Here is a 25,729-nt window from a genome sequence, read left to right on the forward strand (position 1 = left end):
CGTGAAGGTAGCACCAATTTACACTCCCACTTACAACGTGTGAGTGCGAGGTAGTGGTTTTTAACCTCAAAACCCCAGGCAAGGAAGAGCTTTTAAGTAAAATGAAAATCTGGAGAAAACCGTGAGAGCCTTTGCTACCGCAAAGGGCGGCTCTAGCAGAGTTCCTGGCACAGCCGGCTAAGGACGCTGGTTCCCATTAGGTGCCTCCTCGCACGTGGCAGGGAGGGGGCCCTTGATTCCACCAGGCACGTTGTGGCCTGGGTGGTCCCTTCCTGGAGGGGTTTGGGCCCCCTCTGTCAGCTTGTCCATCACCAAGTATTGAGGAGCACCAGATGCTTTAAAAATGACACCAGGACGTGTAAAATTACAAAATAATTTTGCCAAGGTAAGGACACTATTTTTATTTGTTATTGTTGAGAAGGAGAGAGAGAATGTAAAGCAGGGAAGGGGCAGAGAGAGCGGGAGACACAGAATCAGAAGCAGGCTCCAGGCTCTGAGCTGTCAGCACAGAGCCTGACACGGGGCTCAAACTCATGAACCTCGAGACCATGACCTGCGCTGAAGTTGGACGCTCAACCAACTGAGCCACCCAAGCGCCCCTGAGGGCATTATTTTTATTTTATTTATTTATTATTATTGTTTTTTTGATGTTTATTCATTTTTGAGAGAGAGAGAGAGCACGAGCAGGGGAGGGGCAGAGAGAGAGGGAGACACAGAATCCGAAGCAGGCTCCAGGCTCTGAGCTGTGAGCACGGGGCCCGATGCGGGGCTTGAACCCGTGGACTGCGAGACTAAGAACGTTATTTTTAAAGAGCTGTACAATTCACAGACGTTACCAGGGGCCGGAGGAGGGACAACGGGAAGCATGTGTTTAAGGGGTACAGAGTTTCCGCTTGGGAGGCGGAAAGATGTCTGGAGATGGGCGGTGGGGGTTGCGAGCGTCGTGAGTGCGCCTGATGCCGCCGAACTGTGCACTTCAGACGGTTAGGGTGGCGCATGTTATGTTCCGTGTAATCGACCACACACACAGAGAAGCACCAGTTCACTGTAGCCATCCTCCCGTGAGCAGAGGACACGGAAAAACAGGAACGATCTAACCCAAGAATGAAAAGAGGAATGGATGGAGCTTTTTGAACAGCTTGCCCCGTTAGCCGTGTTTGCGGGTCACCTTGCACTGCTGAGAGCGTGGCGGCGCCTGGCGCGGACCGCTCCCCGGGTGTGAGAGCGGTCAGGAGACGCTGAGGACTGGAAACAGAGAGCTCCCTGGGGCAGGCGCTTGGCTGGGCCTGCGGGGGCTCCGTGGTCCCTGAGAAGACCCCGTGTGTGACCCGGGAGGCCCGAGGCTGACCTACTCTCCACCCTGAGGTGCTGGACTCACCTTCACCCGTGTCGTCGCTCTGTGTTTAAACAGGGCGCTTGTCCCGGGCCTGCCGCTGGGTGTTTTCTGGGCCTGGTATGAGTGAAGCTGGCAAGCAGTGACTGGGTGCGAGCTTTGTCACGATTTTCTGTGTCCCCAGTGGCTCAGATAACTTTTGCAAAAAGAGCATTTGCCTGGTCCTGCCTAGAAGCTGGGAAGCGGAGCGGGTGTCTGCCTGGAACTGCGCAGAGGCTCAGAGCAGGTGCGGGGGCTCCAGGGATCTGGCCAGAAGGAAAGTCTCCCCACAGAGGTCGCTTGGACTTCTGCACAGCGGCCACCAGCCTCCTTGAGGTGCTGCATGTGTTACCGGTGCAGTCGTCACCCCAAACTGTAACGATCGTCGGGAAACCCGAGCTGTGAAGTCCCTGATTTTAGAGGGTGTGGATGTGTGCGCGAGCAGACTCTCGCTCAGGCAAGGTTGCTCCTGCGGAGAATGGGCCTCCTGCTTTGTCTGGCCGTGGGTTATGACTTGCTCTAGGGCCCCGTCTCCGTTGGGTGAGTCTGTGGCCTTCACCTCACTTGCAGAGAGAGAAGCACCAGACCCAAGAAAGACCAGGATCCTGGGTTGGTTGCAAGACCACAAAGAGCCCCCTGACCCGGGCTAGTACGTCCCCGCCACCCTGTGACTGGAGCCACCCTGTGACTGGACGACCAGCTCGTGATTGCTCCAAGTCACACAGTCTCACCCCGCCTTCCGTTGCCAAACTCGGATTCCAGGAGGCGAGGTGACCACAGAAAGCTGGAGCCCAGTCCGGGTGCTGCCCTGGCCCCGAGCACTCCATCTGGGGCATTTTGCGTCTTCGAGGGTAATCGTGAAAAGACCCGAACGCTGTGGGTTCACGGTTGATGGAAACACAGCCCCACCTTTCCTACGGTGCGCCCATCCGAAAAACCCGTGTCAGAGCGCGAAGCCACCGCCGGAGGCTGTGCAGGCACCTGTGAGGAGTTTCCATTTGACTCACATCTGTCAAGAAGGTGACACGACGTACCATAGCCACAGGCCGCTGTGATCGCTGAGCTGACACAGCTCCGCATGTGGGCAGAAGCATATGCTTCCCATTAAGAAAATCGCTACTTTTGAACAGGCTCCGAATAGACTTTTTTGCTTTTGCTGAAATTAAGACAATAATAATAAAACAACCCACCCGACACCCCACATTTCTTAAAAAAGGAAAAAAATTTTTGATGTCAACCCAGAAATCCAGCGTGGTATCAGGACCCGGCAGAGCCACGTGGACAGAAGGATGGCTGAGGCCGCCATCCTCTATCCTCCTGGAGCCGTGACACCGGCTCGTCTTCCCCTCCCCCACGCCCGAGTGTGACAAAGCTTCAGTAGAAGGGGCCTCCGACACGAGCCAACAGGGCCGGATTTGCCTGCGAATCTGCAGCAGCCCCCATGGGATCACTGGAGAAACCCCCCAGGTGGCTGCAGCATCGAGCGGTCATGTTGAGTGAAGCCTCGTTTAGGGCACTCGAGCCCTGAAGGAGGAGTCTTTGATAAATGGAAGGGAGACTTATTATTGGTGCTCAGCCCAGACAGAGCAGAGGGTGGGAGTTTGAGAGCTCTGCTCCCCGCCCGCAGTGGCCGAGGCCAACGGGGCACAGGCTGGCTGAGGCTTGGGCTGCAGACCCACCCCTCTCTCGGGTCCCTGTGGTTGGGAGCGTGATGGGGATGGGGCTGACGGTCGCTGCCTGAATCATCGGTACCAAGGCACAGCGTCTGTGGACGGGCACGTGTGTGACAATAGTTACTGCATCTAGTAGCCAGATGGTCTAAACAACCCGTCAGCGGTACGGTATGTAAATATTTTCCGTCATTATCATGGTGCTGCCGTGTTCACGTCAACAAGGATGAAGAATTACTCAGGAGCTTGCTGCAGCCAAGAGCCAGTTGGGCCACAGGCAAGGATAGCTTTTGGGGCGAGCTTGACCTCCTCTTGCTGCCTCCTGCCCAGACACCGGATCCTTCACATGGAGACCCCAGGGAGCATTCCCTTAGAGCTCTTGGCAAGGACAGAGTTTGTTTCTCATCTTGAACCAGTATGTTTTTCACCGTTGGTGAAAGCTCTGTGACCCAGAATATTTCCCTTTTTGCTTTGCCTACCGGGAAGCACACAGCTAAGATGATGATGATGATGATGATTGTAACTCATTTGCTTGTGGATTGTCCTTGGGAGTCTCAGGATAGCTTTTCTCGTCCATTTTGGTTTCTTTCGTTCTTTACTCATCTAGTGTTTTGGGGGAGGTACACCTACGTAGTAAGGTTTTGAGAAGCAGATAGTATGAGTGGAGCTCACATACATGCGGGAGCTCTCGTCACGTGCTTAGCCTGTGATTGGCGGGTGCAGAACTGGGCTGTACCTGATCTCCCTGAACTGTTAACTGCACTGGTGGTGCCTAGGCCTGATTCTCCCGTGCATCCTTCACACGTCTGACGCGCAGTAACGGTTTGGTGAATGTATCAGTTAGGATAGGTTTGCTGGCTGCTATAACAAACCGTTGTTACGGTCTCAGTGGCTTATCCCAACAAAGGCTGTTCTCGCTCTTGCAGTTGAATTGGATGGGCTGGGGGTGGCCTCTGTGTGGTGATTCAGGGATCCCACATCCTTTCCTGTGGTGTTTCTGCCATCCCCTGGGGCTCCCTTGGGGTCCTCCACTGGACCTGGGCAGTCAGCTGCCTGGTGAACGAAGAGAGAGAGGGCATTGAGGATCACGTGGGCATGTTAGGGGCCAGGCCTGGAAGGGGTGTACGTGCCGCTGCTCCCAGAACTCCTCACGCATCTTGAACCTGGGGGGCTCCAGATGTAATTTAGGAAGAGGAAACTGGACCAAGCCGGAGTGGCATGGCGAGTGTTGTGGAACGAACAAACGCCTGAAGGGCACGGAGGTGAGGGCGGGGATCCTCAGGGGGCAGAGGTGAGGAGACTGTGTGCCTACCTTGTAAATCTAGGTGCCACAGTCGTTTGGCCTTTGTTCAGTGCTTTGGATTCTGTTTCCGTGTCCCCTTCTGCCCAGACTAGGAGGTCGCAGAATGTTGGAGCTGAGCGGAGAGGCCCTTTAGAGGCCAGCCTCCTCACTGTGCACATGGAGAAGTGGATCCCGGAGAAGGGAACTGGTCCACCTGGAGTCAGCCAGTGAGAACGCTGGTCTCAGCGCCACATCTGGGGGCATTCCCTGGGACTCCCAGGGAGCATCTCTGCTCACAGCATACTGGACGGTACGGCTGAGCCAGCCAGCAGAAGGTCCGGCTTCTGCGACGGATCACTGGAGAAACCCCCGGCCTCCACAGCAGCTGTTTGATTTCAGCATGTGTTCCACTGGGGCTTGGGGAGTGGAAGAGGAGTCTCTCCCTGACACTGATTTAGGCACTGCCTTGTCTTCGTGACTCACCTGTGAGAGCACCAAAGAGCTTCACTGGTCCCCCGTTAGAAATAGAAATCTCCCCCAAAGCCATTAGGGCGCCTGACCACCGTGTTCATCATTCATTGCTGCAGCGAAGTACTCCCACACTTAGTGGCTTAAAACATCCACCGTTTTATTTATTTGCTCACAGCGCGGCAATTGGGGCAGGGCTTGGTGGGGACACCTCATCTCTGCTCCACTGGTGTCAGCTGGGACAGCTTGACTGGGGGTGGAGGATCCCTCTCCAAGATGGCCTCACTCCCGGGGCTGGCGTGTCGGGGCTGGCACTCGCCCCTATCTGCCGGGGCTCTTGGCTGGGACAGTGGTTCTCCTCCACATCACTTCTCCAGGCACTGTAGTAAAGTACACGTAACATAAAATTTACCACTTTAGCCATGTTTAAATGTCCAGTTCAGTGGGATTAGGTGTATTCACACTGTTGTGCCACTGTTTCCATCATCCATACCCAGATTCTTTTCTTCTTCCCATACTGAGACTCTGTCCCTGTTCAACGACAAGTCCCCCCCTTCCCCTCCCCCAGCCCCTGGCACCCATCCTCCTACTTCCTGTCCCTGTGAACGTGACTCCTCTGGACATCTCAGATAGGTGGAACCATGCAGTATTTGTTGGCCTGTGACCAGCTTATTTCATTCAGCACAATGGCCTCCAGGTTCATCCAGAATGGCCTTCCTTTTGAAGACTGAGTAATAGTTCATTGTATGGAGAGACCACACATTTTGCTGATCCGTTCGTTCGTGGATGGACACCTGGGTTGCGTCCACCCTTTTCTATTGTGGATGGTGCTGCCGTGAACATAGGTGTGTGAATATCTGTTTGCGTCTCTGCCTTCAGTTCTTAGCCAGGCATTCCTGAAGGCTTGGGTCTGAACCTGGTGCAGAGTTACTTACAGCACGTTCTGTTGGTTAAAACAGGTCTTGGGGTCAGACTAGATTCTAAGGACCGGGTCTCCACAAGGCTGTAGCTCATTGGGTCCCCCACAGAAACCATCTGCCACGACCCCTCTGGGGAAAGATCTTTGCAGGAGAGGCAGGTGGACTTGCTCGCACACACCCCTCCAAGGCCCGGTTCCCCTCTCGGATGCCTCCGAATGCCCAGATGCCTGTGGCCCCGGCTTCCAGAGGCGAGGTTCCGTCGTCGGCAAAGCTCAAGCCAGAGCCCTGCTGTCCCCTCCCTTGGGGGGGGCTGCAGCGCTCGCTGTCTGTTTTGTATCGCTAATGGCTGTGCCTCTTATTATATAATCTGTTATTCTGTGCCGCACCAGGCCCTGGTTACTTGTCAAAAGTTTCTAGAAGCCAGCTGTATCAGCTCCAGGCAACTGGGGGTGCTGCCTGTCCCTCATAGTATTAGTCACTCTGTACTTAGCTAAATTTAACTTTTTATCATCCAAATGATATTTTTGTGGGCTTGGAATTTTACATAATGCTACCAACTGCTGCAGGCTAAGAATTTCTCCTTTGTGTTGTGAGTGTGCATGTGTGTGTGCGTGCCGGTTTTCTCCCCCATGAACTTTTGCACGCCCAAGGAAACATTCTTCAGTTTCCCTTCCCTGTTCTGCCTTCCCAGGCCCTGGGTTTCTTCTCAGGCTCTGCTTTGCCTTTTGCCAGCTGGGAGGAAAATTGCTCCTAACAGCTTTCTGATGGCCCTGCTAATGCTTCCTTCCTTACTCGAGGGCTCTCCACTTTGAAGGTCTCTGAGGGTTTCCCTGCTGATTCCGACAGTCTGGGATTCAGAGAAGGAAGCTCAGCTCCAGAGTAGAGAGTGTCTGTTGAGAAAGCAGAGAGAAGGGTCCGGAAGGGAGGGTGGGGGTGGGGGCGGTGGTGGTGGAAAGGGACAAGAAGTAAGAAATCCAGTGACTTGTCCAAGGTGTGGGGTCCAAGATGCAGGCGATTCCTTTGTGCTTGTGGGAGAGACTCACCTGTTCTGTCACCACTGGGAGAAGTCAGGGCTGTGGGGGGTGGGGGTGGGGGGGCGTGTGGAGCTGGGAGATCTGGCATCTCCTTGGGGAGGGGCTCCGGAGCTCTGACTTCCCTGAGCACCCGCCACTCAGAAATGGTAGCATGCCGGGCCCTTACCCAGGGGTCTCGTGCGGTCCACACGTAACTGTGCATGCCTCCATTTTCCAGATGGGAAAACTGAGGATCAGATCAGAGGGTGAGCACTTTGCTGTGTGCCAGGCATGGCACCTACACTCGCATCCTGTAGCTCACCGGCTCTTGGCAGAGGTCTGTGAAGTAGGGGCCCGTGTCAGGGCTCTCTTACACACAAGGAAGCTGAGTCCCAGGGAGATTAAGCACACTGCTTAAGTTGCTTGAGGCAAGGCCACAGCTGAGAGGCCACCCCGACCTGCCCTCAGACCACCCAGCCGTGTCACCTCTTCATTGCTCAGCGGCCTCAGATGGGACTCGCACTGGGCCCTGGGCTCTTCCCAAAGCCTGGGAGGCTGACTCCAGCCTCACCTGGTCTCCAGGTTTCCTGTAAGCAATCTTTAAGTACGGGGGTGTGTGTGTGTGTGTGTGTACGTACGTACAGGCTGCTTCTGGGAGAATCTACCTGGACTGGGATTGGCTTCTTGAGCAGGGGAACCCTGTTCCGGGAAACAGGGACAAGGCTGAAACTCAGGCTCACCTCGCACCCTTTTTATGTTTTCAAAAATATAGATGTAATGCTTGTTTTAAATTATTTTGTCAACAAGTTAGGAACTCCTGGGTAGAGACCCCAAAGAATTAAACACACCTGCACACAAAAGCTTGTATGTGATCGCTCACGGCAGCAGTTCTATTCACAATAGCCCCAAACGCGGTGTGTTCATACAGAGGAATATTATTCGGCCACAAAAAGGAATGAGGCGCTGACTCCCACTACTACACGGATGAACCCTGCAAACGTGATGCCAAGCGACAGAAGCCAGACGCAGAAGGCCACATAGGACGCGCCCGCTTCTATGAAACGCCCAGAACAGGCAAATCCGTAGAGACAGAAGCAGGGCGGCATTTACTGGGGACTGGGGGAGGGGGAACGGAGAGTGACCGGTGGTAACGGGTGTGGGTCTCTCTTTGGGGTCGAAGGAAACGTTCTGGAAGTGGGTAGCGCTCAGGGCCGCGCAGCTTTGTGAATGTGCTAAATGCCGCCGAATCGTGCACTTCAGGAGGGTGAATGTATGGCATGCAAATTATATCTCAGTAAAACAAAAAATCAGAAGCCATGTCTCAGGATGGAGTCAGATGCCCCAGCGTGTGCCAGCGACCCGTGCGGCGTGCTGCGGCCCCACTACCATTTGCATCTGTCCGCGTCTGCACGTTTTTTGCCACCTGCTTCACGGTCTCCATGTCAACGGGGGATGGAAACCACAGTGTTTAACTTCAGTTAGACCACCCACTCGTTTGGAACTTCTGCTTTCAACCAGGGCCAGCCTGAGACACGCAGACGTCTGGGCAAGCTCGTAATTTGGCACCCCAGCAAACCGGTATTCTTTAAGTGTTTGTTTGACATTTATTTAGTGGGATGAGGAGAGACTGATAGCCTATTAATAGAAGTTGGGTAGAGAAACAGATTCACTTACTAATTCACGTCCACTGACCAAAATCAGGCAGGGATCTGAAAAATTTTCAGGAAAGCGGTTCTGACTCCTCCAAAAGGTGGGTTTTATTATTTTTTTTTCCCTTGCCGTTTTTCAAATTACTCAGGAGGTATATTGAAGATTTAAATCTTGTTTTTTACCTTTATTTATTTATTTATTTTGAGAGAGACAGAGCAAGTGGACGAGGGGCAGAGGGAAGAAGAGAGAGAGAGAGAGAGAGGGAGGGAGGGAGGGAGAGAGAATCCCAAGCGGGCTCTGCACTGTCAGCTCAGAGCCTGACACGGGGCTCGAACCCACAAACAGTGAGATCATGACCTGAGCTGAAATCAAGAGTCGGATGCTTAACCCACTGAGCCACCCAGGTGCTCTCTGAAGATTTAGATTTGCTCTGTGAAGGAGAAGATCTAGTCTGCAAGGTGATGAGTGTAGTTGATTATACTGTATCGTATGATTGAAGTTTGCTAAGAGGATAGAATGTTCTCCCCACACCCGCCCCCAGAAAGGGTTGCCGTGGGAGGGGATGGATGTGTGAATTAACTCCATGGGGAGGAATCCTCTGCAGTATGTCAAACATCACCTCGTACACTTAAAAAAATTTTTTTTAATGTTTATTTATTGAGAGAGAGAGAAAGAGGGAGAGAGACAGCATAAGCAGGGGAGGAGCAGAGAGAGAGAGGGAGACACAGAATCGGAAGCAGGCTCCAGGCTCTGAGCTGTCAGCACAGAGCCCGACACGGGGCTCGAACTCACAAACCGTGATGTCATGACCTGAGCCGAAGTCAGACGTTTAACCGACTGAGCCACCCAGGCGCCCATCCTCGTTCACTTTAAATATATCACCGTTTTGTCAGTTGTATCTCAGTAAAACCGGGGAGAAAAACTTTAAAGGCACAGAACGTTTTCTTTTTCTTCCTGATAATCAGCAACTCACCACCAGCATATTAATGGGTCCGGAACCCCGCCTCCCTGGGACCACAGCCACAGGTGTGCACGGACCATGCACGAGACAGCTCTCAGCCACGAGGCTTGTGTTTTACTTTGACTTCTCATCTTCCCGAAGGGAGAGGGCTGATTTGCTTTTTGCCTTTTGTGCGAGGGGTCATGGGAGGAGACCTGAGTCACCTAGCAGCATCTTCAATTTAATCCCCGTGATGTTTTCCTGCCTCCCGCCACCCACCCCTAGAGGTTCCCCCAAGGAGCTGACCAGCTCCTTAGGCTGATCCTGCATTCACTTTTTGGACTTCAAATGCTTTCTCTTTCTTTGAGTCAGAAAAATGATCTCCCCGCGGTGCACCTCTCTGTAAGGAGCCCGCGCTTCTCTTTCGCAGCCCCTGCCGGTCTCATTCTGCCGGCTGTGAGTCACAGCTGACCTTCTCACCCACAAGAGGCGTCACGGTGGCGTGGAGAGGGGCCAGCCTCCAAAATCTGGCTTGCCATTGACTGTTGTGTTGCTATGGCAAACTTCTGCCCTCTCAGTGGGCTTCCTTACCTCTGAGGCTCACGGCTGACCTCACACGGGGTGAGTTTGGAGGTTTTGTGATGGCCGCTAAGAGACAGAACGGAGAGACCACGTGGAGGCAGGGCGTGTGTGCGGCGAGCTGTGGAATTTGGTGCAACGGAGAGGAGAGGAGCTGGAGGGCCCGACGTGCCCAGGCGGGGGCCCGGAACCTGGGAACCCTGAGACGTGTTGCTCGTTCGGGACCCGGCGTGCATGTGGGGGTGTATGTGCGGCCATGGACAGGAGCGGCAGGTGCAGGGCCAAGATGGAGGCTCACCCCTGCAGGCCCAGCCCAAAGAGGACTTTTCAGAGTTGGCCGAGCCTCCTCCGGGAGTGTGGGCCCGCACCGCTTCGGGTGGGCGTGTGAAAAGCTGGTCTCCGCTGCTTGCAGCCACACCTCCCACTGCTGTGCTGTCCCCAGTTAGATTCTCTCCCTCCTCTGAACTCTTACTGCCTGTGCCCTCATTTGGCAGTTTATCGCTTCTGCTGTCCCGAGCCACCACAAAATGCCCCTTACTTTACCTTTACCTTTACCTTTACCTTTGTCGAGGATACTAGTCCCTTGCGGGCACAGGCTGGTGACCCCAGAGCCGCCAGCGCCTGGCCTCAGCCCTTGGCGTGAGGTTATTCCGGACCTGGGGGGGATTGGTTCCTGAAGAACCATGGCTTCTACGGCCCACGCAGGGGGTGGGGTGGGGAGGCTGCCTTCTAGTCATGGTCAGGGGAAGGCCTCCCGGCTGCTGCCCACTTCCTGGGCTCAGTATGGGGTCTGGCAGGCGTGTCAGACAAACAAGGATATGTTGAGGTCGAGGTGCAGGTGTGGGGCCACGGCGGGAGCCCTGGGTTGGGTGGCGGCTTTAGCAGTGCCTGTGGATTTTCTGACGTCTCGTAGTCTGATTGTACCCGGGACTCCCCCGAAATCCATTTCTCCACCTTTTCCGTTTTGTTGTCAGTGCTCATCTCTGGCCTTTGGATATCTGGCAGAGGTGGGTCTCCAGTTACACACCGCCCAACTGCAGGGACTTGATGGCAAGGAGAGAATTATCTGCATCACCCCATGACGCTGCTCGTGACCCTGCCCCGGGCACCAGGATGCTCGAGGCTGGTGGCCAAGAAGCCCAGGCTGCCGTTCCCCCCTCTCTTCCACTTGCCTCCCCTCTGCAGCCTGGGGTCCTGCAGTCCCAAAATTTGATAGGTGAGGAATCTCAGGTTTGACGCCGAGAGCTCTGAGCTGGGCTTCTGAGATAAGAAAGCTCGCGTGTGTGCAGGGGGGTGTGGGGTTCTGATTGTCTCCCTAAGCAGAGGGAGCCCTGGGCAGTGCCGGATGCATCAGCCTCCGTGATTGAAAGGACTGGGCCCCTTTGTCGAGAGAAGACTCCTTCAGCCCAGCGTCCCCTGTCCTGTCCCCTAGGCACAGCTAAATTTCTGGTCTTTGGCGCTGCTCAGGATGAGGCCAGGCCCTGTGGGTTTCCTGGTGAGTTTCCCAGGCGCCTCACCTCCTCCCCGACTGGGCTTCTCCCTGCAGGATGCTGACTTGTGCTTCCTGGTCCCCGACACCCTTCCGTGTGCCTAGTGAATCGTCCCTCCTCCTGCAGCAGGACGTCGAGGGAGCCTTCTGACGCAGACCCACAGGTAAGGACCGCCCACTGGCTTTGGAGTTTGGGGGAGCTGGGGCTCGCTTGCTATTTCCTCTTTCTTAAACATCTGACTTTATCTGATTAATGGGGTAGATTGTATTAATCGATCCTGCTTCTTGCAAATATTGATTGCTCACTAAGTAGGTAGGACTGATGTTCTGTCTGTGGTTCCTTTAGATGCCAGATATGATACAACCCCCCTCTGGTGGCCCTTGTGACTCTCCACTGTACAGGGCACCCTGAAGGACTTCTCTTCTCTTCTCTTGGACCCCCTGGCCCAGCCTGGGCTCCCCACCTCCGGGAAATACGGCAGGACAGGAGTTTCAGGATTCCTCGGCCTTGGCAGAGGGCAGGGGCTGGGCACTGCCTCTCGGCGTTTCCCATAAGCTGTGATTGGCGACATGGGAAAAACCTTGTGTGTGTTTTCACGTAGACATTTCCCTAGATGAGAAACCGAGCAGGGGCTGTGGCGTGTCTGAGGTCCTCTCTGGAGTCAGTGGTAGCCCCAGGACTAGGGGTGGAGTCTCCCTGTGCTTAGTTCTTTCTGTCCTTCTGCCCTGGATCCTCCTGGGCATTTCCTGTCCCCGGGTCTCTGGCACAGGCCTCTGTCCGTCCCCTTTTTGTCATGCCAAGGCCTTCGGTGGGTAGAGCAGGTAAAGTGGTGTTGCCTTTTCTTGTTCTAAACTCCAACAAACACTTCTCGCTGGACACTATTCAGCTAAACACGCTGTGAACACACTGGCCCTGCTAAGCACACAGGGTCCATTATGACCCCGTTTTCCACGAGGAAGCTGAGGCTCAGAGATGGCAAGTGTCTGGCTCAAGGTCACCTAGCAAGTCAGTGGTGGGCTTGGGATTGGACCCCAAGTCTAGACCCTGAAGCACATGACATGGTTTTCCAAATATGGCATGACTTCCCCAAAAGATGGGGTTCAGACTATGCCCTTCCTTGCAGTCTGGCTCCACGTCAGTCCCTTGCCTCCCCTGGGCTTCTGCTCCTTGCGGCGGAACAGGGCAGGGCAGACAAGGCCTCAGCTGTGTCCCCCTCGCTCCTGGGTTTCCATGTTGGCACCGCAGGCTGTTTTCTCTGTAACTGCTCATTCTTTCCAGTTGCTGTAAAAAGGCCTCCAAGTGCTAAGAAGGGAGAGTGCTCTGTTGTATTTTTGTTTTGTTGTCTTGTGTTAATTCACTGTGTGAGAGTCTCGGAATCTCAGCTGCCAGGGTGGGTTTGGGGGAGGGCTGGCAGGGGAACGCAGGCCTGACCCTGAGCCTCCCCGAGGTCGCTCATCATCCCGCTGTGTCCTGCTGGCCTGCGGGGCCCTGGCGAGCCCTTCTCTGCCTGTGAGGCCTGAGCTCTGACGACAGCTTCTTTGCTTCCTGTTTCCTTTTCTACCAGAAGGCAGTTCTTTTTCCTTCCTTACAACTGCATTCCCCACGTACGTGGTAGGGGAGACCCACTTAACCCCAAGAGTTCTCAAGGATTCCTGTGCTTTACTCGTTTATCCTGTGAATAGTTATTGCGTCCTTCATCCACATAGACCAGGCACTGTTCTAGGTATTGGGCACACAGCCGGGAACAGAGAGATGGGAGTCCTGCCCGCGTGGAGTTAGGCTCTCGTGCTTCAGAAACACTCCCTGCCCTGCGGTCTCACCTCTGCTCTTTGCACAGGGGAAGATCGTGGTTGCCCCTACCCACCTCTGAACTCCCCCTGGGAGTTTGTGGCCCTGACAGGCGTGAGGACCCCTGGGCCCTGGCTGGCAGGAGTGTGTGTGTGTGTGGGGGGGTGATGGGTATCGGCAGGCAGCCCTTCCCCAGTGGCTGAGAATGTGAAATCCCCTCCCCATCCCCACAGTGGGGTGAGGAAGGAAAGGGCTTAAGGAACAGGGTCTATTTTTAGAGGAGCTCTTGCTCCAAAGGAACAGGAGCCCTTCCTTCCAGAAGGTGGGGGTGGGGTGGGTGCAGGGCAGGGGGCTGCTGGAGTTGTTTTCTCCGCTCAGCCTGCCTGTGTTCTTCATCTGCTTGACTTGGATGCAGGGCCGTCCACAGAGAGAGTTTGCCTGAAAGAGGCAGGGGGAGGGGGGTGTCCCAGCTGGGGGACAGCATCTGCCCTCAGGCACCCACCCAACCCGGGGCAAAGCTGAAGACGTTTGCCATGAGCTGAGCCCGCGGGCAGAGCTTCTAGCATTTGACCTTAACCTCCTCGGGTGGGGGCCTGCGGTGGGGGAGGGTCTGCAGGCACAGGTTCAGGGTCCTCACTTCCTTCCTGACTCCCCACACTCGCAGGGAGGGGCGCTTCCTGCCATTGTCTCTGTGAGGCCTCAGCAAGGTCACTGTCTCCTGAGGAGGAAAAGAGCGGATGTCACCAGCAGGACCTCAGCCCACAGCAGCACTGACACACATGTTTTGTCCCTGCCACCCGTGCTGGCCTCCCAGTCTCCCTGTAGCCCAGGACACAGACCGCAGGCAGGGTAGGGGCTCTTCTCCTTCACCTGCAGAAGCTTAACCCTGCCCGGAGCCACCCTAGCGGCTGTCCCCTCAGGGTTTAGGTCGGTGATGATCCGTGGCTGCAGCCAGCTCGCCTGGGCACAGAGAGGCAGGAGCTCGAGGTCAGGAGGCAGGGCCGTGGGACGCCGTGTTGTGTCCTAGAGCAAGGATGCTTCCCGCTTCCCGTGTTCCTTTGCTGTCCCCTCACAGTGCTTGGGAGAGAACTGGGTGAGATCTGAGTCCCCCTCCTGTCCCCTCCTGACTTCCCTCCGCCATATTTCTTTTTCTTTTGTGGTCCCTTGACACGCAGCCAGCCCTGCCCGGGACCTGGGCCGGAACGTGGAGGGGCTTTCAGCAGAGAGATGGCAGGAGCCTCCCTGCCCACCTACGGCCTCTCTGCTCTTCCTCAGCTCAGGGGCCTCTGGGAAGCCATTCCCTGGCTTTGCCCGCTGACTAGGTGGTGCGCGTCTTCCCGAGAGCATACTTTGTTTTCATCCAAGTGGCAGAAATGTGTTCCTCCGGCTGCGTGTCGGGTCCCTGCTCCTGGTCACCTGGGGAGGTTTGCACAGGTGCACCGTGGCTCTCAGAGAGCCAGGCTGCAGTGCGCTCGGCTCTCACACTCCAGGGTCGGCAGAGCCAGGGTGAGAAGCCGGCTCAGCCTCCTTCAGGCCGCGTGAGGCCAGGCTGTGGCCCTGTCTCAGCCTCCGTGGTCCCGGCCGGGGCTCCCCCGGAGTTCTGCTCGCAGGCTCTTGGCACTCGCGGCACCCCCCTTCTGGCTGCCTTCTGTTCCCTCTTTCCCCATCTCTGACTTCACTCGGTTTTGAGGATGGGCCCACTGCTTGAGTTTCTTGCTCTTCCCCACGTGGTCGTGCACTGACAGACGCCATGTTTATAAGGAGGCGTCTGGAAGCATTTGCTTATGAACTGACCCTCAGACCCACCGGGACCAGGTCCAGTCAGTGTTCTCTGGGTCATTTCCGTGCTTTGTTCCTCCCCACGTTTCCTGAGCCGCAGACCTGCCTGGAACAATCACTTTGATTCCTGGAGACAGTGTCCAGAGCTTGGGATTCTCAGAGGGACTCCTGAGATGATGCCATTCAAGCTGGAGGTTGTGTGGCCCCAGACTGTTCATTTTAACAGCACGATGGAATCTGCAATGATCGAAATGTATTTATCCAATGCATTGTAGTCATATGTTCATTCAATATTTAGTGAGTACCCACGATTCCGAGAGCTGGGTATAAAGGAATAATAAAACATTTAAAATGCTGGCCCTCCTGGGCTTATAGTCTAGTGTGGGTATACATACAGTAAACAAATAATGCAGTAAACTATGTAAGACTGACAGATGGGGATCAATGCTAAATTAATGCTAAATGAATGACAAGGCTTCTCAAGTCAGGACAGTTAAGCAAAGGCCTAAAGGCGGCGAAGGAGAAAAAGCCAAGAGGTTATCTGGAGGAGGAGCATCCAGGCAGAGGAGACAGCCTGTCCAAAGGCCCTGAGGCAGGAGCTTGTCCGGGATGTTCTTGAAACTGGAGAGAAGGAGGGAGGGGAAGGGGCTGGAGAAGAAATGAAAGGCCACATGCAGCAGGTCTTTGGAGGTCTTATTGAGACTTTGACTTTGAGCTAGATATGGTGCTGCTGAGGAGTTTGTGCCCAGGAGGGCCAGGCTCCCACTGAGCTTTAAAAGGATGGTTTCTGGCTATTGTGCTGGGAATGGACTGGATGGGGTGGAGGGAGGAAGAGGGGAGGCCAACGGGGAGACTGTTACAAGGGCCTGAGGTGGCAGGCCCTGGACCAGAGGGGCTGCGATGGAGGTAGTGAGGGACTTGGGCTCCAGGCATGTCTTAAAGGTAGGGCCTCAAGGAATCTCTGAGGAACCAGGCAAGCCCTGTGGTGTGGACTTTTAGAAAACAGGTTCTCGGGGCGCCTGGGTGGCGCAGTCGGTTAAGCGTCCGACTTCAGCCAGGTCACGATCTCGCGGTCCGTGAGTTCGAGCCCCGCGTCGGGCTCTGGGCTGATGGCTCGGAGCCGGGAGCCTGCTTCTGATTCTGTGTCTCCCTCTCTCTCTGCCCCTCCCCCGTTCGTGCTCTGTCTCTCTCTGTCCCCCCAAAAATAAATAAACGTTGAAGAAAACAGGTTCTCACAGACTTGGAAGGACTCAGGAGGTCAGCTTTTTTTGCTTACCCTCTGGGGAAGCTGAGGACCGGTGAAGGAAGTCACTGCCCAAAGTCACAATGCAAGCTGGTTAGTGGCAGAGCCAAGACTCAGGCTTCCAGCCCCAAGTCCAGTGTTTTTGTAGCTGAACTGATGGACAGCTCTGGGCGGGGGACGTGCAGGGGTTTGAGGGCTCAGGGAGGGACTGGCTGCGAACCCTGCTGCTGAGTGTGGGGTCCTGGCAGACTGCACCGGCGGCCAGGAATTCAGGGCTCTGAAAGCTGAGAGTTCTGGGTGCTCTGGGCCTTGAACAGCTCTCTCTGGGATGGTGTTTTGACTTGGTCGGACAGAGGTCTGAGTTGGTTGGCCACGTCTGAGCTCTGGGGCAGATCAGTTGGTGCTCCCGTGCATTTTATTAACACTTTATTGAGCTTCTTCCAAGTGCCAGGCCAGAGATAAGATGTGCTTGCTCTCGAGGAGCTAACAGTTCAGGGGAGACAGACAGGTGAACCCACACGCCCCTGGGACGGTGGCAAGCTGTCCACACTGGGGGGATTTCTGTCCACGGTCAGGCCGGGCACTGAGCAGATTCTTCAATCTCCAGACACCCCAGAGAACACAAGCCAGAGGCCGTCGGTACACCAAGGGGTTCAGGCTAAATCCACAGTCCATCTCTTGTAACAGAGGGGGCCACGAGGGTCGGTGGGGGCTGGGATCTCAATGCCCTACAGCTGTGTCACCTAGAACAGGTTTCACTTAAACTGTGACGACCCAGTGGCACCCTGAACTTGATTATACTCCCTGGGAGGCAACCTTGAATTTCATCGCTGGGACTTCCTGTGTGCCTCTCTGTGAATAGGGCTGGTGACTTATTTTTAGCTTGCGAGCCTGCTCTAATGATGAACTTTAAGTCACTTGTGACCTTCGCGATGCAGAACAAGGCCTGTGAAGTTCCTGGCTCTGCACAGGGGGGTCTGGGCGTTGTCTTTAGACTCCCCAGCATGAAGGGAAAGACAGATTTTGCTTTGGCTCTCTTTGGTGAAGCTGAAACTATAGGCCAAAGGAGGGAAACCCAGTTTGATTTTTCTTTCGGCCTTTTAACTTGACCTGTCCCCATCATAATAAATGTACCATCGAGGAATGACAGCTTGGAAATTGCTTCCATTGATTGATTTTCAGCTGTCTCCAGAAACGGTTCTCATTGCCCTGTGCTCTGGTTAGCGCCCTGTGACCACGGGTAACAAGAGTGTGGTGCCCGGAAGTGGGAGATCCGGCCACATGCTGAAGAGAGGCGTGAGCCTCGGTGGGCTGGGTGTCCAGCCAGCCTCTGTCCTTCTGTTGGCGTCGTCCTCAGAGGCCAGAGGAGGTGCAAGGACAGCAAGGAAACCAGGCACAAGCTGTTGAGTCCCTTCCTTCCCTACGGTGGGCTGCAGCCTGTCTCTGGGCCTGTCTGCCCTGGGCTGACATGGCTTGACAGGGGATTTCATTCCTGTGGTGCTTCTCATGTGTAGACCCCTTGTCTAGGACAACTGAGGTTGGGTGCTGTGCCCACAGATCGGTGGTGGGTTTCAGGATTCACACCTCCCCTCTGGGCTCAGTCTCCCTGAGAAAAGGGGGTTTGTCGGCTTGTTCTCATCGAGCAGCTTTCTGGGAGGTGGGTTCCCAGATGGGAGGCATGGCCTTAGGTTGGGCCGTCATTGATCTCACATGTATTAAATACCTTCTGTGTGCCTGAGCTGTGCTATGTGCCAGAGGTAAAAATAAATCCAAGTTGTGCTTTGACGGGGGAGAACCATGCCTCCCCTCTTCCCTCTAGATGAGCTTTGCCCTTCTAGGCCATGCACTTTCAACGTTTATTTATTTTTGGGACAGAGAGAGACAGAGCATGAACGGGGGAGGGGCAGAGAGAGAGGGAGACACAGAACCAGAAGCAGGCTCCAGGCTCTGAGCCATCAGCCCAGAGCCTGACGCGGGGCTCGAACTCACGGACCGCGAGATCGTGACCTGGCTGAAGTCGGAGGCTTAACCGACTGCGCCACCCAGGCGCCCCTAGGCCATGCACTTTGAGTACTAAAGCCATCGGCTCGTGCTGTTTCCTGTGCCTTTCCCCCTTCTCCATCTGGTAAACTCCTGTGCGTCCTTCAAAGCCCAACCAAAATGCCCCCTTTTCAAGTTACAGATACTCTTGGGAAATATGGTGCACTCACTCCCTGGTGCTTTGTTGTGAATGAATTTATTAAGTGGAACCAAGTGGGCGAGGATGAGATAAGACGGCATCTCAGCAGGAGGGACATCTCTTACAGCATGAGTTGCCCCAGGGCCAGCCCATCCCATGACCCGCGCTCTACTCCTGCCACAAGGGGATATCTGAGGTCAGGGACATGTTTTCTTCAACCACTAAAGCATTTCACAAAGATGGCCTAGATTTGAAAGGACTGACGGGAGGAAAGAAAGCAAATGAGAAAGCCAGTGTAGAGCATCTCACATGGTGCCTGGCACTTAGTAGGTGCTTAATACACACAAGTTCCTTGCCTAACACAAACAAGCAGAGTTGACTATAGATCCCAGGGCTTACAGCTGCCTAGGGACCGGTAGCTGTGCCCCTAGTTGGCAGAGCTCTCTGATCCAGATCTGTGTGGGGTTCGGAGCACATGAGCGAATGGTTCCTTCTGTCTGTGAGGTCAGGAAAGGCTCCTGGGGCTGGGGACCCTTGGAGCTGTGGAGGCAGAGTGTGAAGGAGGGTGTTTAAGGATGCACCTGCCCCAGATGAGACGGCCTGAGTCCCCTCTTTTACACCAGAATGGCCCATGCCGTGCCAGCTCCTAAGCTCTGTGTATGACACAGGAAGCTGGGGACAGGCCTGGCTGGGGACGTGAACAGCCAGCGGAATGCCACAGTGTGGCCACCAAGCCTGCCCAGCCTGCCCCCGCCCTAGGCAGGAGGGACTCCCCCTGCTCTGTCTCCCTGAGCATGCTGGGCTTGTACGCTTCTGGTTTTGTACTGCTTGGTGATTTTTTAGCAAGCAGCTGGACCGAAATATAATTTATGGAGCATACAATTCCCCCATTTAAAGTGTACAATTCAGTGATATTTCATATATTTGCAGACTTACGCAACCATCAGAGGTTTTTGGAACATTTTTATCACTCCAAAAAGAAACCCGTACTCCTTTGCTGTCACTCCCCTTCCCCCACCCCCTGGCAGCCACTAATCTGCTTTCTGTCCCTATGGATTTGCCTGTTTGGGACATTTCGTGTAATGGGATCATACACTATTTGGCCTTGAGTGACCAGCTTCTTTCACTCAGCATCGTCTTTCAGGATTTATCCGTGCTTCGCTTTTATTTTTGGCTATTACAAATAACGCTGCTGTGAACATTCACGTACAAGCGTTTGTGTGGACTTCTGTTTCATTCCTCCTGAGTATGTACTGGGGAGCGGAATTGCTGGGTCATATGGTAACTCAATCTTTAACATTTTGAGGAGCTGCAGGCTTTTCCAAAGCAGCTGTCCCATTTTACAGTGCACATTAAAAAAAACCTTTTTTAATGTTTATTTTTGAGAGAGAGAGAGAACGAGAACAAGTGGGGGAGGGGCAGAGAGGGAGACACAGAATCCAAGCAGGCTCCAGGCACTGAGCTGTCAGCACAGAGCGCAACTCGGGGCTCGAACTCACCCACCTCGAGATCATGACCTGAGCCGAAGTTGGACACTTAACTGACTGAGCCACCCAGGCCCCGCCCCCACATTTTAAAAAATACTGACAGACATGGAGAGTTGGGCCAGAATGGGCGAGGGCTCCTACTGGGAAGGAGGGAGAGGGTAGGTCTCCCAGGGGCTAAAGATCCATACTGGGTCTTTAGCTAAAGGGCTAAAGATCCATACTGTGTCAGGGACCAGCCCAGAGGTCCTGTAGGAGAACGCCCCACCCAGGCCACAGATACAGCCACAAGGATGCTGAGTGAGTCTCCTCCATCCCATTTGCTCAAAGGCTCTGCTCCTGAGATCTGTGATGGGGCCCAGCCCTTCTTCGTCCGACTCCATCTCACCACCCTTGACCCTGCACTCCTACCACTGCCATTCCCCAGTCAGACCATGCACTTTGAGTACTAAATCATTGGCTCATGATACTCCCTGTGCCTTTCCCCCTTCTCTCCTGGTAAACTCCTATGCATCCTTCAAAGCCCAACCAAAATGCCCCCTCTTCTATGAAATCTTCCCCATCAGGCTATCAGCTGGTGCCTTCTCTCTATTCCAGCTGCACTCTGTTCCTTCCTCTATTAATACATCAGGTGCTCCAATGAGTGCCTGTCCCCTATCCCAGAAGGTGACTTATTCCAGGATGCTGAAACTAAGGACCAGGAAAAGCCCACCGGTTCCCCTAAGGTGCCGGCTCTTCTTCCCTGCCCAGCCAGCTGTCTCCGAACTGTCCTCCCTTCCAGGAGGTGGAGAGTGGCTGGGTAAGCTGGAGACCGTGCACATACTTCCACTGTGAGCTGAGCGCCTGTGTCCAGGTGGGAGGGGGCGAGGCGGGAGGGCGTGTCCCTGCAACCTTGGTGCATGGGTGACCTGCTTTTTTGTGAGCGCGTGTCCGGGAACCTGCAGAGCCCTCCTGCCCGCTCCCTTTGAGTCTCCGTTCTGTCTCTGAGCTGATTAACACGCTGACGTCCATCAGGAGATCACGTCACTTTTGGTCTCCCTGTAGCCCGGCAGCTGAGATGTATTGTTCCGTACTCGTCCACCGCACCACTACAGAGGGCCGTGGCCGGCAGGGAAAGAGGGATTATGTTGTTCCCATCTGGCTTCAGCTGCCTTGCCGGCCCATCCAGCTGTTCCCTGTTACCCACTGCCAAGCAGCAGATGCGGGGGGTGAGGTCAGCCTGGGAGCTGGGGACCTGCCCATCATCTTCACGTGAATGTCTTCAAGGCTATTTCTGGCTTCACCATTATCCCAACGGCTTCGGGGGATAAATATAGACACGGATTGAAAAGCCCCAGTGGCAGGCAAGCAGGCAGGCAGTACTGGAGAGTGTGCGGACGGGGTACTTGGCTATAAATAAGTCTGCTAGAACACCCCCCCAGCCACGCCGCCACCAGCCGTGTGTGGAAAGACAGATTTCCTTGCCGACTCCGTCCCAAAGCCCACGTGTGCCTGGGGGCCCCGGGGGGCAGAGGAGGGAGAGGGGAGGATGCAGGTGTGTCGGGACCTCGTGCAGATGGGCTGGTTGCTGGGAGTCGCTCCCCCGTAGCGCTCCTTAGAGTAGCTTGCAAAGGGGAACGGCCAGTGGCCCCCGCGGGAGTCCTAGGGACAGCTACGCGGAGGGACAGGATGTTGTGCTAAGAACCGTGGTCTGGTTCAGCTCCTCTCCTCAGCTCAGTCTCCCCAAGGCCTGGTTCCTGTTGCAGGGCTGCCCGCAGACAAGGGCTGGGCCTTAGGTGGTTCTGGGGCCCCGGGCGGCAACGTGGCTTTCTCAAGCCTCATGCCTGTCTCCTCTTCTGCTTCCTCCCTGCCTGGATCCACCCTCCTGACAAGAGCACAGCTTTGTTTATCTTCTGCTTCCCCTGTCCTCACTGCTCAGTTGAGGGAGTGACCCTTGTTTAGGCTGGCGTTGCAGGGGAGGGGTCCAGTCGCTCCCTGGCCCTTTCCCTTCCTCTCTCTTGTCTTCCTTCCTGCCCATTTCCCCGCTGCCTCCTCCTGGGCGGGAGCAGGTAGCTGGGGCTGGCGTAGAGTGAGGAACAGGACGTGTGCCCGAGAGCTACTTCTCATGGACGAGGAGAGTAGTCGGTAAGCTGGCAAGAATCCTGTGAGCTCCCCGTGAATAAAATATTGTTTCTGTGCAACCACCGAGCCAGGGACGCGGCTTCCCGTGAGCCCGCTCGCCCCCTGTGGCCTTGGCCAACAAAGGCTGAGAGCTGGAGTGTGCGAGAAGAGCCGGTGCGGGGAAGAAGTCACACTTAGTAACACTGCCTGCATAGACCCTGCCCGCGTGCTTGCTGCCTGCACATGGGGAGTGGGCAGCTGCTGCGTGGGGGTGTGGCCAGGCCTGCAGAGGAGAAGGGGCTATGCCCCTGCCCCACGGTTATCCTAGAGATCCTAGAGCTGGTGGCTTTAACCCCGAGTGTGGGCAGGGAGCTGAGATGAACTGTCTGATGAACCCCCACTCTCAGGAGCTCATTGGACACTGGACGGGACAGGGTCTGCCCATGGTGGTGATGGTGCTACACGCCTGTGGGGATGGGGCAGGGAGCCCAGGGAGGAAGGTCTCGGGTGCTGGTACTTGCATTGACCCCATGCAATGCCAAGTTCACCCCACAGCTGAGGTGCGGTCGGCATAAGCGGGGAGGGCCTTCCCTGCAGAAGGAACAGCCTACGTAAAGGCATGGAGGCACGGTGGGTCCCACTGTGAGTCTGGTTAGGGGGTGTGCTGGGAGGCCAGGCAGGGTGGAGGGAAGGAGCCAGGTGTGTGGGTGGTCGTGTGCTGCTTAAGGAGCGTGGATGTCCTCTTGAGCGCTGAGGGGAGCGTGGAGGGGCTTTTATCCCGGGAATATCAGAAAAGGGCTTCATCTGGCTTCATGTGGATGACAGGTCGGAGGCGGGGGGAGGAGGGGGCAGGCTGATGGCAGCGTCCCGATATCTTGCTTTGTCGAGTGCATACCTGAAAGATTTTTTTTTGTTTTTAACTGAGCCTGTGAAACCGGGACGTACGCGTGTGGGTGCACGCCCGAGAAAGTGGGATTTCTCAAGATGGCAGTGCTGAGCTGCGGTCCGCAGACGCCCGGCGTGAAGCCACCATCGGCTCCCCTTGTCACCAGAGGGGTGACTTTGTCCAGCAGGCTTGGCCCCCTGCCAGTGACCCGGGTCTGGAGCCAAGATAACTGACCCCCAAGGGTCTCAGCCCTTGACCTGGGCTTCCCTGTAACCCTGAGTCAGCTGGCTATAAAGAGATGTCAACGTGTGGCTCTCAGCATCCTCTCCCCCTCTGCCACTGCTCTCCCCTCCTTACCCTAGTGCTGAGTGAGTCTAGCACCCCAAAAGAGAAGTATCTCTAAAGTGTTGTTTGACAAAAAGATAAACATGTTTGCTTAAGCGAGCCACAGGACCCAGAAGTTAATCTGGTCATGTAAATATTTTCGTGTATTTACGATTCTGCGGGTGTATTTTGATAGAAGAAAGGAGAGATTTGTGTGGCCCTGACCCTGCCTTCGGGGAGAGGGTGTGATGTTGACTCTGAGTACGTGAGTCAGAGGTCCCATGCTGCTCTGGAGCCCTGCTGTCTGTCTGCAGGGACCGAGAAGATCAGAGCCAGGACACTCCCAAAGGCCACGCAAGGCCGGGCCTCCATTTCTCTGATGGGGCCCGGAAGGAAGTCGTTTCTCTCCTCAGCAACGCCTCTGACACAAAACGTGTGGGTCCTTCACGCCAAGCAGTTCTCCGGTTCTCCGTGGACACCAGCTGTGCGTCCTCTGTGTCCGTTCCACTCTTACACTAGCGCCCCCCAGTTGGCACAGACCCCATGGGTTAAAGGCTCGGTCCCACAACTGCCTTCCATTTCAGATGCCTTTCAATCCCAAGTGACGGGTCCTGGGTTCCCGGCTCTTCTGTCCAATCTGGCTACAAAGGCGGGCTTCCCATACACCCCTCTCTCCGCCTCCGGTTGGATCATTTGCTAGAATGGTTCGCAGAACTCAGGAAACGTTTGCTGATGTTTGGTGGTTTATTATAAAGGGTGTGATAAAGGACACAGATGAACAGCCCGATGAAGAGGCATGCGAGGTGAGGTCCGGAAGGCTCCACACCTCAGGAGCTTCTGTCCCTGTGGATTCGGAGAGTGCCACCCTTCCAGATGTCAGCCTGGAGGCTCTCTGAACCCATTGTTTGGGATTTTTATGCACAGATGATTACATCGTTGTCACTGTGGTTAGTTCAGTCTCTAGCCCCTTCTCCCCTCCTGGGGGTAGGGGAAGGGGTGGGTAGGGGCTGGTCACTGGGGCTTCCTCTGGGGAGCTCAGCCCCCAGCTCATTAGCATACAGAAGACACTCTTGTCATTCAGGAAATCACAGGAGTTTTAGGAGCTCTGCGGAGGCCAGAAAAGGAAGCAAAGACCAAATATGTATTTTTTATTATATCACAAGATCATAGGGAAACTGATCCCTGAGGAGGCTGGGTGAAGGGACATGCGTTCAGAGGCACCCAAGGGACGCAGCAGCAAGAGCCTGGGCTTTCCCAGGGCCGCGCCCAGACCCACCGGGCCCTCTCGGGTCTGTCCTGGCACCTGTGGAAGGCACTTCCTTGCAGGCCCAGGAAGATGGAAAGCTGAGGGCCCTTGCTTGGCCCTTGGGGACCCCCAGAGGTGCTCCTGGACCCTCTCTGTCTTGCCTTGTCCCCTGCCCTGCGGCCATCCAGCCCTTGCTGGTGGACCTGGCCCAACCCTGCTCCCTCACCCACCTGCTTCCTGTTAGGCCTCCTGAGCCGAGCAGAGCAGGTGGTCTGTGCCCGGCTCGTGTGGCCTGGAAGGCAGGCCAGCGCCGGGCTGCGGTCCTGAGCCTTAGAGACAACCTGGGTGCTGTCACCCTGGGAGCCTTATCAGTCAGACTCTGCAAAACGGGAATGTCACCTCCTAGAGTTTGAGGGAGGGTGAAAGAAAGCGCATCCGGGCAGGCGAGCTAACTGATGTGAGTCGGTTGCCTTACCTGCCCTTTTCAGCTGCCCTTTGAAGGAGATGGCGGTGGCACAGACGCAGAAGCGAGGCCCAGGGAAGTGCTCGGAGAGGCCTGAGCGGCTTCCCTGTGCCCCCTCAGCTCCGTTCCCCTCATGGGTCACCTGAGCTGAGATGGCCCCCTCGGGACGTAGGGTCGGCCTGGGTTGGCAAGGCTGAAATGAGATAAGCGCTCCTGAAAGAAGTCACCTGGCTCCGTAGAAAGCTTGTAATGTGGGCAGAGGCAGCCGCCGCATGCGGCGGGGTGAAACCTGGCCTGTTCGACAGTGTTTTGGGGTGCACTCGCCCCGACCAGGCTTTCACGTCCTCCCCGTCTGCACTGGGCCAGCCGCAGTCTCTGGCCAGGGTCGCAGGCTTTGTCCTTGAGATGACCAGGTGCCGACGGGGTTCGGCTCTGCCTCTGCAAACTCCGGATTCCTCACCGTGGACCCCGGTCTTCTCTGGCCACTGTCCCCCAGCTGGTGCTGGTGGGTGGGCGTTGGGGGAGGGGGGCTTGTCCAGGGTGCCTGGCCCCTGCCCCAGAATAATACACACTTTTCACTCCTCTTGGCATCAGGCGTCACCACTGCTGTCTGTGGCTGCTGTTGGTTTAGCAGAGGTGAGAGAGGCACGGCCACCTGTAGTCAGACCCTGTTCGCCCACAAGCCAGCTGGAGGTCAATGTGTTGTTGCCTTTGGTCTCAGGGTTGGGAACTTTAAAGATGGGGAGCAGCAGGGGCACCTGGGTGGCTCAGTCGGTTAAGCATCCGACTTTGGCTCAGGTCATGATCTTGCGGTTCACAAGTTTGAGCCCCGCGTCAGGCTCTGCGCTGACAG

At 55.5% G+C, this 25,729-nt stretch overlaps 1 protein-coding gene across 13 annotated transcripts in view; it reads left to right on the plus strand.

Annotated features, from left to right (window-relative positions):
- PITPNM2 (phosphatidylinositol transfer protein membrane associated 2) overlaps positions 1-25,729 on the plus strand; it is a 145,321-nt gene that overhangs the window by 22,315 nt on the left and 97,277 nt on the right. For 11 of the 13 annotated variants that reach the window (XM_045457854.1, XM_045457860.1, XM_045457863.1 and 8 more), the window contains exon 2: positions 11,441-11,547. The gene's annotated coding sequence lies outside the window, so the exon portion shown is untranslated. Of the gene's footprint in view, positions 1-11,089; positions 11,111-11,440; positions 11,548-21,637; positions 21,982-25,729 lie in introns of those variants that run through there. The other 2 variants (XM_045457855.1, XM_045457856.1) reach the window with 2 other exon arrangements.

Source organism: Leopardus geoffroyi, chromosome D3 (genome assembly GCF_018350155.1).
Source record: "Leopardus geoffroyi isolate Oge1 chromosome D3, O.geoffroyi_Oge1_pat1.0, whole genome shotgun sequence".
In the NCBI taxonomy this organism is placed as follows: domain Eukaryota; kingdom Metazoa; phylum Chordata; class Mammalia; order Carnivora; family Felidae; genus Leopardus; species Leopardus geoffroyi.